The following is a 14,593-nucleotide window of genomic DNA, read 5'->3' on the forward strand; positions in this document are numbered from 1 at the left end:
CGCCCAGTCTATGTCTGGATAATTAAAATCCCCCATTATGATAACACTTCCCATCCTTGCTGCTACTCCAATTTGTGATAGGAGATCTGTCTCCACTTCCTCCCTCAGGTTAGGGGGCCTATAGCATACTCCCAGTATTATTTTCCCCTTAGCTTCATCCCTTTGGAGCTCAGCCCATAAGGATTCCACCTCCTCTCTAGCTCCCTCAGTGATGTCATCTCTCACATTCACTTGTACATTATTCTTGATATATAGGCATACCCCTCCCCCTTTTTTACCCTCTCTATCCTTGCGGTATAGGGTATACCCTTGAATGTTTGCCAGCCAATCATGAGAGCTGTTGAACCAGGTCTCTGAAATTCCCACAAAATCCAACTCCTCCTTGTACAACAGTATCTCTAGTTCACCCATCTTGTCCGCCATGCTCCTGGCATTGGTGAACATGCCACATAGTTTAGACCGGTTGCATATTGTCCTTGTATTGAGTGTTTTGAGATTGCAACTAGGACTTGCTACTATACTCACCTTGTGTTTTTGTGCTTTGGTTAACCTACCACTAATGCCCCCAATACTACCCTCTGGAATATCTTCCGCGCTGGCTATCTCTGTCTCTGGACCCTCCCCCCCATCGCCTAGTTTAAAAACCCCTCTAACTTTTACTACATTTATATGGGATATTTACTGGGATTTATATGGGATATATCCCAGGATATATATGGGACATATACTGGGAATTATATGGGATATATACTAGGATTTATATGAAATATATACTAGAATTTATATGGGATATATACTGGGATTTATATGTGATATATACGGGATATTTACTGGGATTTATATGAGATATACAGTATACTAGGATTTATATGGGATATATCCCGGTATATATATGAGGTATACACTGGGAATTATATGGGATATACTGGGATTTATATGAGATATATACTAGGATTTATATGAGTTATATCCCGGGATATATATGGATATATACTGGGAATTATATGGGATACATACTGGAACTAATACGCTATATATACCGTGATTTATTTGAGATATATACTGGGATTTATATTGGATATATCACTGGATATATATGGCATATATACTGGGAATTATATGGTATATATACTTGGATTTGTATGAGATATATCCTGGGAAATATATGGGATATATACTGTGAATTGTATGGGATTTATATGGGATATATACTGGGATTTATATGGGATATATCCCGGGATATATATGGGATATATACTAGGATTTATATGGGCTATATACTAGGATTTAAATGGGATATATATGGGATATATACTGGGATTTATATGGGATATATCCTGGGATATATATGGGATATATACTGGGATTTATATGGGATATATCCCTGGATATATATATATATATATATATATATATATATATATATATATATATATATATATATATATATATATATATATATATATATATATATATATATGGGATACATACTGGAATTTATATGGGATGTATACTGGGAATTATATGGGATATATAGTGGGATTTATATGGGATATATACTGGGATTTATATGGGATATATGCAGCTATCGACACTATACTAGTAATGGTGGGGATCTTATAGTGTGACTGTGATTGTGTGGTGGACAATCTGGCACTTACAGACACTGACTAGGAGGGAAACAAATATTGTGATCAGTGATAATACTGTACACTGTACTATAGACACTGGTTGGGAAGGGGTTAACATCAAGGGGTGATCTCGGGGTTCACTATGTGCCTAACACATGTATTTTGGGTAATATGTACTGCTCAGATCTGGCTGTTCTTTCTCCCTGGACTCAGTGTGGATGTAGGAGAAGAAGCAGTTAGATTGCTGTCTGTGTACAGAGGTCTGTGTGTTTGTAAACACAGAACTCTGCACTGTGATTGGACACAGTCGATCAGCGGGTATACAGCCAACTTCATTGGCTGAAACTTGCTGACAAACTTGTGCCAGAACCGGGAATAGGCGGCGATGTACGGGTTTGTCACCTCACCTGTAGCTGTGGCCCGCCCGCAGTAAATGCACCGTGGGTTAGGGGCAAGTGGTTTAAGATAAATTATATCCAACAAAAGCAAAGGAGAAATGTTGTGTTTGAATCCTGAGAATGAACTAAATTCCAAATGATTTTCTCTTTGCAGGTCTTTCCGTATACAACACATTTGTAGATGAAGGATCATTAGGAAGTGGTGATGGTGAGTATCATATTGTAGACACTTTTCTGCTCTATTTCTACACATTCCAGGTTTAGGTGTACTATCTTCATGTAAATTAGGTGGGGCTCCCTCCATAAGTGACATGGTCTCTGTAATTCTATTGGTGTTCCTCATCATACCATCCAATAGGATTCTTAGCTCCCCAATACCTTCTCATTGTGTCCATGCCGTGTCCCTGGAGAGGAGATTATTGCCCAGGGAGTAATGTGGGGGGGATGGGAGCCTCCCCTGCTCCACCTTCCATCCAGGTCTGAGCTGGGATTTATCCCAGAGTTATCTATAGAAAGGAGATCAGGAGGTCCCATATACATCTCCACTAAACCCGCCTCCAGAGCATACTGATCACATGACCCAACACCTCCAGTGATTGAACGCTCTGCTTCCAGTTCCTGCTCTTCTCTGAATGGGATTGGTTGCTGCAAATGGCTGTAGACTTCTATTGTCCTGATTGGTAGAGGTGGACAGGGGCCGAGAGCTGCCCGTTCCGGATGGTATACACTTTTTACATTTATTAGGTTAAAAAAAGAAGAAATCTATATTTTTAAATCTTTTTTTAGTTATGAACATCAGGAAAGAAAATATTTAAATTCAAATATTTAAAGAATGTGTGGCACCCTCTAGTGTGCTAGAAGTGAAATAGTTTTTGTTAGTGTAGGTAAATTGTCAGGCTTGTCTGGCAGTAGGGATGAGCCGAACACCCCCCTGTTCGGTTCGCACCAGAACATGCGAACAGGCAAAAAATTTGTTCGAACACGCGAACACCGTTAAAGTCTATGGGACACGAACATGAATAATCAAAAGTGCTAATTTTAAAGGCTTATATGCAAGTTATTGTCATAAAAAGTGTTTGACGGTCTGGGTCCTGCCCCAGGGGACATGGATCAATGCAAAAAAAGTTTTAAAAATGGCCGTTTTTTCGGGAGCAGTGATTTTAATAATGCTTAAAGTGAAACAATAAAAGTGTAATATCCCTTTAAATTTCATACCTGGGGGGTGTTTATATTATGCCTGTAAAGGGGCGCATGTTTCCTGTGTTTAGAACAGTCTGACAGCAAAATGACATTTCAAAGGAAAAAAAGTCATTTAAAACTACTTGCGGCTATTAATGCATTGCCGGTCCGACAATACACATAGAAGTTCATTGATAAAAATGGCATGGGAATCCTTTATACAGTAACACAGCAGATGTTAATAATGAGCTGATGTATCAGGATCGCTTTAAGACATTGGTGCGCCCAGGGCAAGTCTTTCCTGGAGGGGCCCCAACCGTTTCATGAGTTGGCCAAAACATATACATGAGTGGGCCCCAACCCTTTCATGATCATCCAAAACCCTTTCGTGAATTTGGACCAAACCTTTAATGAGTGGGCCAAAAACCTTCATAAATTTGCACCCAAACATCCTTACGATCACCCCACCAAACATAAATTCCCTCTGCAAGACAAAATTCTCCCCAAACAAAAAGGTGATTATTGTTTTTTTGTTTCCCCTATTTTTGGTGTTTATAGAGCAGTTATCCTCCCCCTGTCTGCTCCTGAAGAAGTGGAATATTATCCATGAAACGCGTAGAACTGTACAGTTCCTACCCTAAACCGTCACTTCTCAAATCCTGTGAAAGTTATAATTGGTATTGTCCACCAAGGTGCTATGATGTCTGGTATTTAATGGATGAATTTGACAATTGTTTTTTTTTGCACTGGTTTGAATTTAATGTGACATGTAACTGATGGAACTGTATGATCAAATATTTGCCATTTTATAACACATTGATGTGTGACTTGTGCCTCAAAAATCCCACCATTTTTTCCTTTGTTTTGCACGAGACGTTATGTTAGGGATGTGGCACTTTTATCTGAGCCCATACATCACATCCTTTATGGAATAGTTTGGACGTTCTGTATCAGTAAATGCTCAAACATCCTGATCCTCCTCATCCTGTGTAGAGGGAGCGGTAATATTTTTCCAGCCAGGTTCCTATTGTATTGTGTCTGTAAACTTTACTAGCCCTGGTGACCATCTGGCTACATGCATTCTGTTCACCTTCCTCCCTTATAAAATACACACTAGACCCTTTGATTTGGGTATGGATTTTAAGGGGTTCCACACTCAAAATAACACAATCATGAGGTCTCCCCCAAAATAAATCCACACCAGACCATTAAACTGAGTGAAAAAAATAAACTGTTAACAAAAAGAAAGACACTGTTAATGACAAGTCCTAAGTCCCACAATGTACATCCATCACGTCGTCCAGAGATGTTGATCCACCTCAATCATGATGCCAATCACCTGCCAAAAGAAAAAAACATCATCCACTGAGACACGTCTCAATCATTCTCTTGCCTACCACCAAATGACCAGGGGAGTGGAAATACATCAAGGAACTAAAAGCATGAGGTCCCTCCAAAATTTCATACCAAACCTATGTCTAAGCATGCAGCCTGGCTGGCCAGAGAAGGTGGGAATGAGTGGATCCCCCTGGCAGAGAACCTTCTCCCCATGTTGATGAGGACAAGGGCCTCCTTCCCACTACCCTGGCCTAGTGTTTGTGAAGGTCTGTGAGCTGGGGGCTTTTTGGAATCTCAAAGTCCCCTTTAACAATAAGGGTCATCCAGATACTGTCCCCATGTGAATAAGTCATGGGGTACATAGTACCCTCATTCATTCACAAAATAAAATAAAGTGTAAACAAAAACACAGGGACAGGTTTTGACAAGGCCTTTATTAAAGAAAAAAAAAAGTTGCACGATGTAGATCCATGTTACCCTGCACCTGCTCAAAGAAAAATCCCTAACTCCCCGACACCACTCGACGAATGACAGCTCCCCAAGATGTCATCAGCAATGTGAAGCAAAGGACAGAGATAGTGGTGACATCATTACCCTAAAAAGCCCACGTGACCATATTTAGGCAATGATGTAAGCCCTCTGATCATTGCCCATGTATTTATGAGGCTGGGGATACCCGGCCAAGAATGAATGAGAGATGTCAGTGGTTGTACAGATGGGTTGGGTACAAGCACCTGCTGCTTCCTCACAACCGTTGACAGCCAGAAGCTGTCACATTGGTCCACACCAAACGCCCTAAGTAATTTCCATTCTAATGAACGTCTGAACACTGATCCCTCGTTGTGGTAAGCAATGTAGTTAAAGGACTATGGTGAGTCCACAAGGTAAGCTCTCCACCCCCTAGGTATGTTCTCTATGTTTGTGTTGCCTAACCACACTTTAGAACTTCTTTTCCTGCCCTGGATTAGTATTATTCTGCTTCTGAAGGAGAATGCAGCAGTTTTCTTCACCTGATCTGCAGGGCACAGTGTAAGGACGGCACTATGGCCAGAGTGTGAAGCCTCCATAGTAACAATAGAGGGTAGAGAAGGATCAGACTGTCCACCAATATCTATTTACCCATCATCCCCATAGAGTTCTCTGTACGTTACACCAGGAACTTCCTTCCACAGAATCTAGATCCCTGGAGCCCAACCTGCCTCCAAGGGGCCACATGCTGCCATTTGACACTTACTGTGTGGCCCTCAGGGCCCCGGAATACAGAAGTCTGTGTATTTCTTATCCAGGAGCATCCTAAGGCCAGTGAATGACAGGATTCTGGTAGTTCAATGATTTGGTTTGTTTCTTTTACTCCATCTTACTTTTTCTTTGTCGTCCATTCATATTTCTTTTTCCTTCTGATCCCGATCTAGCTAAGGGCTGTTTATAGCAAATATGTGGGGGCATTCTGAATATTATGTGTGGCCCTTTGGTGATGTCAGAGGTCCCTTAGTTCAAGAACCTTGACCACCACTGATATAGATGGTCCTCAGATTATACAACAAATCAGAGGTATGAACACCATAAGGGCCCATTGACAAAAATCATATCTTCTATCCTTACCACAGTGAGCTGAGATCTGATTGGTTGCTGGGGCTCAGGTCACATGGTACATCCTCATTACTCTGTGTAAAGTAACGTTTATATCAATGGAAGATCAAATCTAACTCTGTGTCTTCTCATCTCTTATTTTTAGTACCCATGGTCCCCCTAGGTAAAGAGCTTCATTATTAAATGTCTTTTTATGTTTCCATTATTCTGTAACAAAAATGTCACTTAAAGTGGAACTCCAGCCAAAGGTTGCTTGTTTCTTGGGTGGAGTGTGGAACGGTGTCTATGTAGAGAAGATCCCGGTCTGCTGTCACAGCAAGGATCCGGGGGGAGGGGGGGCAGCACTAATATGTAACATGGTAGGAAAGGCGGACTTATTCTGTAACTGGCAATTGCGCGGTCATGCAGCGCTGCTCCCAAACTAAATGTATATAATGTATTCATTTTTTTCACACAAATAGAATTTTCTTTTGGTGGTATTTGATCACCACTGGGGGGTTTTGTTTTTTATTATCTAAACGTAAAAAAAACAATATTTTCCACTTTCTGTTATAAAACTTATCCTATAAAATCAAATTTCTTTATGAATTCAGGCTAAAATGTATTCTGCTCCATGTTTTTGATAAAAAAAAAATCCCCTTAAGTGTATAATAATTGGTTTGTGTGAAAGTTATAATTTGTACAAACTATGGGATATATACTGGGATTTATATGAGATATATACTGGGAATTATATGAGATATATACTGGGATTTATATGGGATATATACCGGGATTTATATGGGATATATCCCGGGATATATATATGATAGCTATGAGTAAGCACTTGGTGTAGGTGCAAAACGCGTCAGTTATTTTTGTACCACCCCACAGTCGTGTTGTGTACCCCATGATCCTGTATTTTGAATAAAAAGATGGATTTATCCATTCCGGTGTGCAGCTGTCCAGGTGTTCTCTTCTACTTGCATCAGCATTTAGCCAGCACCTGGGGCTCTTCTCTTCCTGGAGGTAATGAGACACAACCACTCTGGTTTAAGCCCCTCTTTGAGCGGAGGATCCCACATCATATATGGGATATATACTGGGAATTATATGGGATATATACTGGGATTTATATGAGATATATACTAGGATTCATATGGGATATATACTGGGATTTATATGGGATATATACTGGGATTTATACTGGGATTTATAGAGATATACAGTATACTAGGTTTTATATATGATATATCCCGGGATATATATGGGATATACGCTGGGAATTATATGGGATATACTGGGATTTATATGAGATATATACTAGGATTTATATGAGTTATATCCCGGGATATATATGGGATATATACTGGGAATTATATGGGATATATACTGGTATTTATACAGGATATATACTGGGATTTATATGAGATATATACTGCCCCTCCTAAAAGAGTAAAGAGATCAGGACCGAGATCAGAAAACCTGCCTACCACCAGCAGCGCCAGACCCCAGGAAGAGGAGCCCAGTACCAGTACTGGAATTGCACATCCAGCCCAAAGAATCCGGGCCCAGTCCTACCTTCCCGATGCCCTGGCAAACCCCTTATGGTTGCCTGCCAACTCAGGATCCGCTACAATCCCCCCTTTCACTGCACAGCCAGGTGTGCAGCTGAACACTTCAAATTCTTCATATTTGGACTATTTCCATTTGTTTTTCCCAGAAGATTTGTTGCAGTACATGGTGGACCAAACAAATCTCTATGCAGAGCAATTTATTGCTGCCAACCCCAGTTCGTCCTATGCCCGTATGTTCCATTGGCGATGTCTCACACTAGATGAATTCAAATTGTTCTTGGGCCTTACTTTTAATATGGGGCTTACAAAGAAAAATGAACTGCATGCCTACTGGTCCACCCACCCCATCCACAACATGCCCCTATATTCTTCTGTTATGTCCAGGACACGGTACGATATGATAACACGTTTCCTACATTTCAATGATAATTCGCAGTGCCCTCCCCAAGATCATCCCAACCACGACAAATTATATAAGCTTCGCTCCCTAATAAATTCTTTTACCAAACGATTTTCTGAAGTCTTTATCCCTCACCAAAATATTTGTGTAGATGAATCCCTTTATCCACTTTACTGGCCGGCTGAATATCAAACAGTATATCCCAAGTAAGAGAGCAAGGTACGGAGTGAAACTGAACAAATTATGTGACCGAGCCACTGGTTACGTGTACTCATTTCGAATTTATGAGGGAAAAGACTCCCTGCTCCAGCCCCGTGAGTGCCCCACATACATAGGAACCAGTGGTAAAATTGTGTGGGACCTTGCATACCCCCTGTTCAAAAAAGGTTACCACTTATATGTAGGTAATTACTACAGCAGCCTGCCCATTTTCCGTCACCTGTATCGTGAAAAAATCCTGGCCTGCGGGAACCTTCCGAAAAAATAGGAAGGGCTTCCCACAGAACTTACTTTCAAAACGGCTACAAAAGGGGGAAGCCGCATTCATGAGGAATGCGGAGGTGTTGGCCATGAAGTGGCGGGACAAGAAGGATGTTGATGTATCAAAAATCACCCGAAAACCAACCCATCACCTACATCAAATACTTTGAAAACATTGCCACTGCCCTTATTTACCAGCAAGGACCCGCCCCAGGAAGCATTCGCTCTGAGAGCGTAAGTTGACTTCATGAGCAACATTTTCCCTATAACATTCCCCCCACAGAATCCGGAAGAAGACGCGAAAAGAGATGTCGTGTATGCTCAAGTAGAGGAGCCAGAAGAGATACAAGTTTTTATTGTCCCGAATGTCCCTCCCAACCTGGCCTGTGTATTGGTGATTGCTTCAAAAATTATCACACATCCATCAGATATTAGTTCCCCTTATTAGTAACAGACTGCAATTTCCCCATTTCATTTATATGTGTGCATCATTTGCCTGCCACCATGTTTCTACCTTCCATGTTAACTGACCCTGGCCTGTTTACCGACAATGTCTTTCCCTGCCATTTTAACCATGTTTGACTTCCATGTGCACCGACCTCAGCCTATTTACCGACGATGCCTTTGCCTGCCGTTTTAACCACCTTTCTGACTTCCACGTGCACTGACCTCGGTCTGTTAAATCGACCATGTTTCTGCCTGCCACTTGGACTGATCTTTTGCCCTTCTACTTCAGTACACAGGGGTCTCACATATGTGAGGGGCTTCAGAATAGCGTTCTGAGTAGAGAAAATCAGTTTTTGGTTTTCTGTGTTCCCAGAACAGGGTCTGGTTGCCCGGAGGCTTCAAAGAGATTTGGGTGGGAGAAGCCTCTACCCCTGTCCCCCTGGCCCTAAGCTTGATGGTCCTTCCTGCTGCCTGGACCAATACTTTGGCTGTGCTGACCATATCGCTGCCTGTAATGACCCAGGACTTTATGGACTGTTTATTTCTGCTGCCTGGACCAATACTTTGGCTGTGTTGACCATATCTCGGCCTGCTGCCTCTACTGACTATAGACAGTATTTTTGCCTGGACATCTCTGCCTGCTACCTCGACCAATGCTTTGGCTGTGCTGATAGTATCTCTGCCTGAACTAACTATGGACAGTATTGCTGCCTGGACGATTGCTTTTGCTGTCGCTGACCACATCCCTGCCTGCTGCCTGGACCGATGCTCTCCTCTGTGGACCACTAAACTACTAAAACCACAGGTAATCTTTTGTTATTTGGTATGTACATGTTATGTATTAGAAATATGAAGGGCCTTCAAAAATATGATCGGTAGTCATGAAATTATATGTGTAATTTATGCACCTAGAACGACTGGAGGTGCTATTTGGATGTTGGGCCTCTGTATGTGGCCAGGCTGTGTAAAAGTGTCACACATGTGGTATCGTTAAACTCAGGAGGAGTAGCAGAACAAATTTTGTGGTGTCATTTATGCTATGTACATGCTATGTGTTAAAAATATCTTATAAATCGACAACTTTGTGTAAAAAAAATGCGTTTTCATTTTTTTCCCACGTTTTCCGAAAACTTCTGGAAAAAAAAGAACCGTTCAAAAGACTCATTATGCCTCATAGATTATACGTTGGGGTGTTTGCTTTCCAAAATGGGGTCATTTTGCAGGCGTTTCCATTGTCCTGGTGCTCCAGGGCCTTCTAAAGGGAGATAGGTCGTCATGAAATGATATGTGTAATTTAGCTCCTAGAATGCCTAGAGGTACTACTTGGATGTTAGGCCTCTGTATGTGGCCAGGCTGTGTAAAGATCTCACACATGTGGTATTGCCATACTCAGGAGGAGTAGCAGAATGTATTTTGGGGTGTCATTTTTGCTATGTACATGCTATGTGTTGGAAATATCTTATAAATGGACAACTTTGTGTAAAAAAAATGCGTTTTCATTTTTTCCCACTTTTTCCGAAAACTTCTGGAAAAAAATGAACCGTTCAAAAGACTCATTATGCCTCATAGATTATACGTTGGGGTGTTTGCTTTCCAAATTGGGGTAATTTTGTGGGCGTTTCCATTGTCCTGGTGCTCCAGGGCCTTCAAAAGGGAGATAGGTCGTCATGAAATTATATGTGTAATTTTGCTCCTAAAATGCCTAGAGGTGCTACTTGGATGTTAGGCCTCTGTATGTGGCCAGGCTGTGTAAAAGTCTCACACATGTGGTATCGCCATACTCAGGAGGAGTAGCAGAATGTATTTTTGGGTGTAGTTGCAAGTATATGCATGCTGTGTTTAAGAAATAACCTGTCAATACAATAAGTTTGTGTAAAAAAAAAAGAATTGTGGGAAAAAATTACAACTTCAAAAAACTCACCATGCCTCTTACTAAATACCTTGGAATGTCTACTTTCCAAAAAGGGGTCATTTGGGGGGTATTTGTACTTTCCTGGTGCATCATGGCAGCATACATATGGGTTGTGACTCCGCCCCCACAACCTGATAGGACTGGTTAACTATAAATCAAGACAGACCCGGCTCACAGCATTCTCCTTTTTTTCCTCACCTGATCAAGACTGGAGTCGCGAGGTATCCCTTACCGCTTGTCGCCCCAGCAAGGTTCAGCCTCTCCTGGGTGGAAGTCCTTCCTGTACAGCCTCTAAACGAAGCTATATGGTTGGCGCCCCATTCTGGTGGTCTGGGGGGGCATATTTCAGCCTCTCCTGGGCAGAATCCTTCCTGTACAGCCTCTAAATGAGCTAGATGGTTGGAGCCCCATTCTGGTGGTGCAGGCTTCTCATAGAAAGCTTTAAACAAGCTTTGACGTAAGTGACAGTGTTTCCTTTTGCTTTCCATATGCTTTTTACTTCTTTTCTCTGTGTTATGGGCGTTTGCCATTTCCAAGATGGCTGCAGCAGTGCAAGTACACTCTGAGCATGAGAGGCAGGAAGTGATGCGGCCTCTGTTTCCTGGTTAGAGCTTTTCCAGGATGGTGATCTGATCATGCTCAGGCACTGATATCATCGCTAATGGCAAATGTGAGTTCTAAATGGTTTTATGGCATTTTTGGGCAACAAATGGTGGAGCTCTCTACTCATGCATGCTGGATGCGTATGTGGTCATTGTTTGCAGGAATGTTTTCCCTTTTTATGGTATTCACCTGTGTTTTTCCTATCTCCTTCTCAGTGTTGCTCTAGGATCATTATGCTATTTATGGCCTTCACCTGGGCTCTTCCTATCCCCTTTTCTATGCTTTCTCTGGGATCACTGTGCTGGGCTCAGTTTCCACTAGTGCGACTTGTCACTGCAAAGTCACATGACAAGCCGTACCCCATGATTTCCAATGAGTACCGTTCATATCTGTATTCATAGACCTTAGGAATACACAGGCATTGCTTCAAGTCACATCAAATTGCAGCAAAATCTTGCGACTTTCAGGTCGCAATAGTGGAGACTTAGCTTATGCTGTTTTTCATTTCAGTCTGCTGCTTTGCTCTGTTTCTATGGGAAACGCTGTCCAGCCAGACCACCCATTGCTTTTAAGGTATAGGGATTAGGTAAGTAGTGAAGATTGAGAAAAAGAGAGCCAACATCTATAGTCCTAAAAGATGGAAGGAGCCTTCTGACGGTCAAGACAAAGTCACCATCTAAGAACAGACATCGAGGCAATGTTGATTAAACTCATCAACTCAACCCGCATTATCATTGCTCACCGTTTACAAACATCACAAGTTACCAGCCCTAATAGTCGCTGCGATTGTGGTGGAAGGTCATTTGCCTGCCAAGCTAGTATGTCAAATCTGCCTGGAACAAGCACTATACAGCCCTGCAAGGACCTCAAGGTGAAGAGACCCTGCTAAAAGCCAGAACAGCCACCGTTCAAAGCACAAACATACAGGCAACATTGATCAATGTCATATTCTCACCTCTCATTTTGTTTGCTCCCCGTTTACGAACACCACAGATTACCAGCCCTAATGGTTGCTGCATTCGTGGTGGAAAGTCATTGCTTGACAAGCTACAGTGCATAAATTGCCTAGCACTTCCAACCAGAACCAGTAGGTGGTGTCCAAATAGGAAAGCTTGCACAAGCTTTGAAGATTTCCCAATAGACTTTTTTTGCAAGGACCGCTAAGGACCCAATTGCCTGGGTTGAAGTAGAGGAAACTCTCCACAAGGTTAGAAAGTACTAATTTCCTTCACTGAACAACTGGAAGAGTTAATCCAGGAAGAATTGAAGGGGTCAGAGAAAAATGCCCTTATAAACAGGCTGTCAAAACTGTATACCCTGAAAAAGCTAAAGGTCAACCTGCTGCAGTCTTCTCCAATGATGGATGCATCATGAATGTAGCTGGCAAGACATGGCACATTCAAGGAGGCTCTAGTCCAAAAATGAGATCTAGATCTGAAGTGTTACTTCATACTGTAGCATCTGCAGGTGCTGGCACACCAGCAATAACCAGCTCATGCACTGAATGAGTCTTAATGGGAGTGGTTTCATAATTGTCAATCAGCTGCTGTACCTGCAGGACTCTGTGGAAAGTGGCAGGGTCTGCATTCCTTTAGACGTGATTCCCTTTTGGGAGTATCTTCTCAAAAATGAAATTTTTATTGTGGTGGATGCCAAGGAATCTGACTTTTATCTTGGTGCAGACTTCTGGGAAATTATGTTTAGGGGGTAGTTATGTACACATTCTGTGTGCAGAGCACCTCCAAATAGTCATGTTTAATTGCAATTTACAGAAAACTGCAGCCAAAAAAACCCTTTAAATAAGCCTGTCTTGAAGTGAAGAGACAAGGTGGTAACAGCTTTGTAAGAGCTGAAATTGGTGGCATACTCCTGTCGTGGATGTGTCAGACATTGATGTTTTTCAAGAGCGGTGTTTCCCGCGGTGACGGCAAGGAGTGCATTATGGCTAAAGCCATGGTTGGTGGATCCCGCCAAAAAAAACACAGATCCAATCTATTTGGGAGTAGACAGGATACAGCCACCTCAAGGGTGACCATTAGCAGGTCAGGGCGAATACCATCTGACAAAAAAAACAGAAAATTCAAAGGTCCAGCATACAGGTGACGACTCCCAAGTAGACACCAGGAGGCAAGATCCTACGGACTGGGAAAAAGATTAGTAAACAAACCGGAGAAGTACCCAATCTTCATTATTGAAGCCTTAAAGCTCTAAGGCTCCTGTCTTAGGAGAACAGTGGAAGTCCCTTTTAGGGGTGCACTAATCCAGGAGGTGCCTGTGCAAAGCTTTATGCACACACCTGGAGGGAAAACCTTCAGGATCAGTGGGCCATATCAGCTATATTGGCGTGACATTGGCGGAAGTTTAAGTGAGGTCCGCTTTTCTGGTACAATAATTTTTTATTGAAAAAGTATAACATGACAAACTCACCCATGCAGGGGCGTAATTCAGTGAGCATACCGATAATATAGCATTGACAGGTGGGAAGTCCACCTTTCAATCTCTTCCAGTCAGCCAGGCTACCAGAGTTGATGGGAAAGTAAAAAATTCTGTTCCCGTTTGTAGCTGGATAGAAAAAAAAAAAAAAAAAAAAAAAAGCAATCGTGAAGGTTCCAGTTACCCATGGGAGATGAGGATTCGGTTCACCTCTGTTCCTAGAAAAAATAAAAAATGTAAACCAGGTAATCTGTGCCCAGTGCTAAAGTTTAAAAAAAAAAAAAAAAATGTCAAGCAGCACAGGAAGTTAGAGTCGTGCAAGATGGAAAACCTCCAATCAATTACTTTAATCGTAAATCTGGGAGACTGGATTCTCCTGTAGGTTTATCAGACACCTACTTGTCCCAATTCATCCTCAAGGGAATTTCTATCCTCTGACAGAGAAAGCCAAAGGTACTTTGGGAGTGAAGTCTCTTCCAGCAGAACAGTGCCGGAATATCCTTGGCTCTTCGTAACTGACCAATTATTTTCAGATGGAACATTATCACATCAGACCCCAGCTAGAAAGGTTGGGGGACTCATTTCAAAGACCAGGCTGCTTAAGGTCATGGGATGTTAGGCTTATG

Source organism: Aquarana catesbeiana, linkage group LG01, assembly GCF_042186555.1.
Source record: "Aquarana catesbeiana isolate 2022-GZ linkage group LG01, ASM4218655v1, whole genome shotgun sequence".
Taxonomy (NCBI): domain Eukaryota; kingdom Metazoa; phylum Chordata; class Amphibia; order Anura; family Ranidae; genus Aquarana; species Aquarana catesbeiana.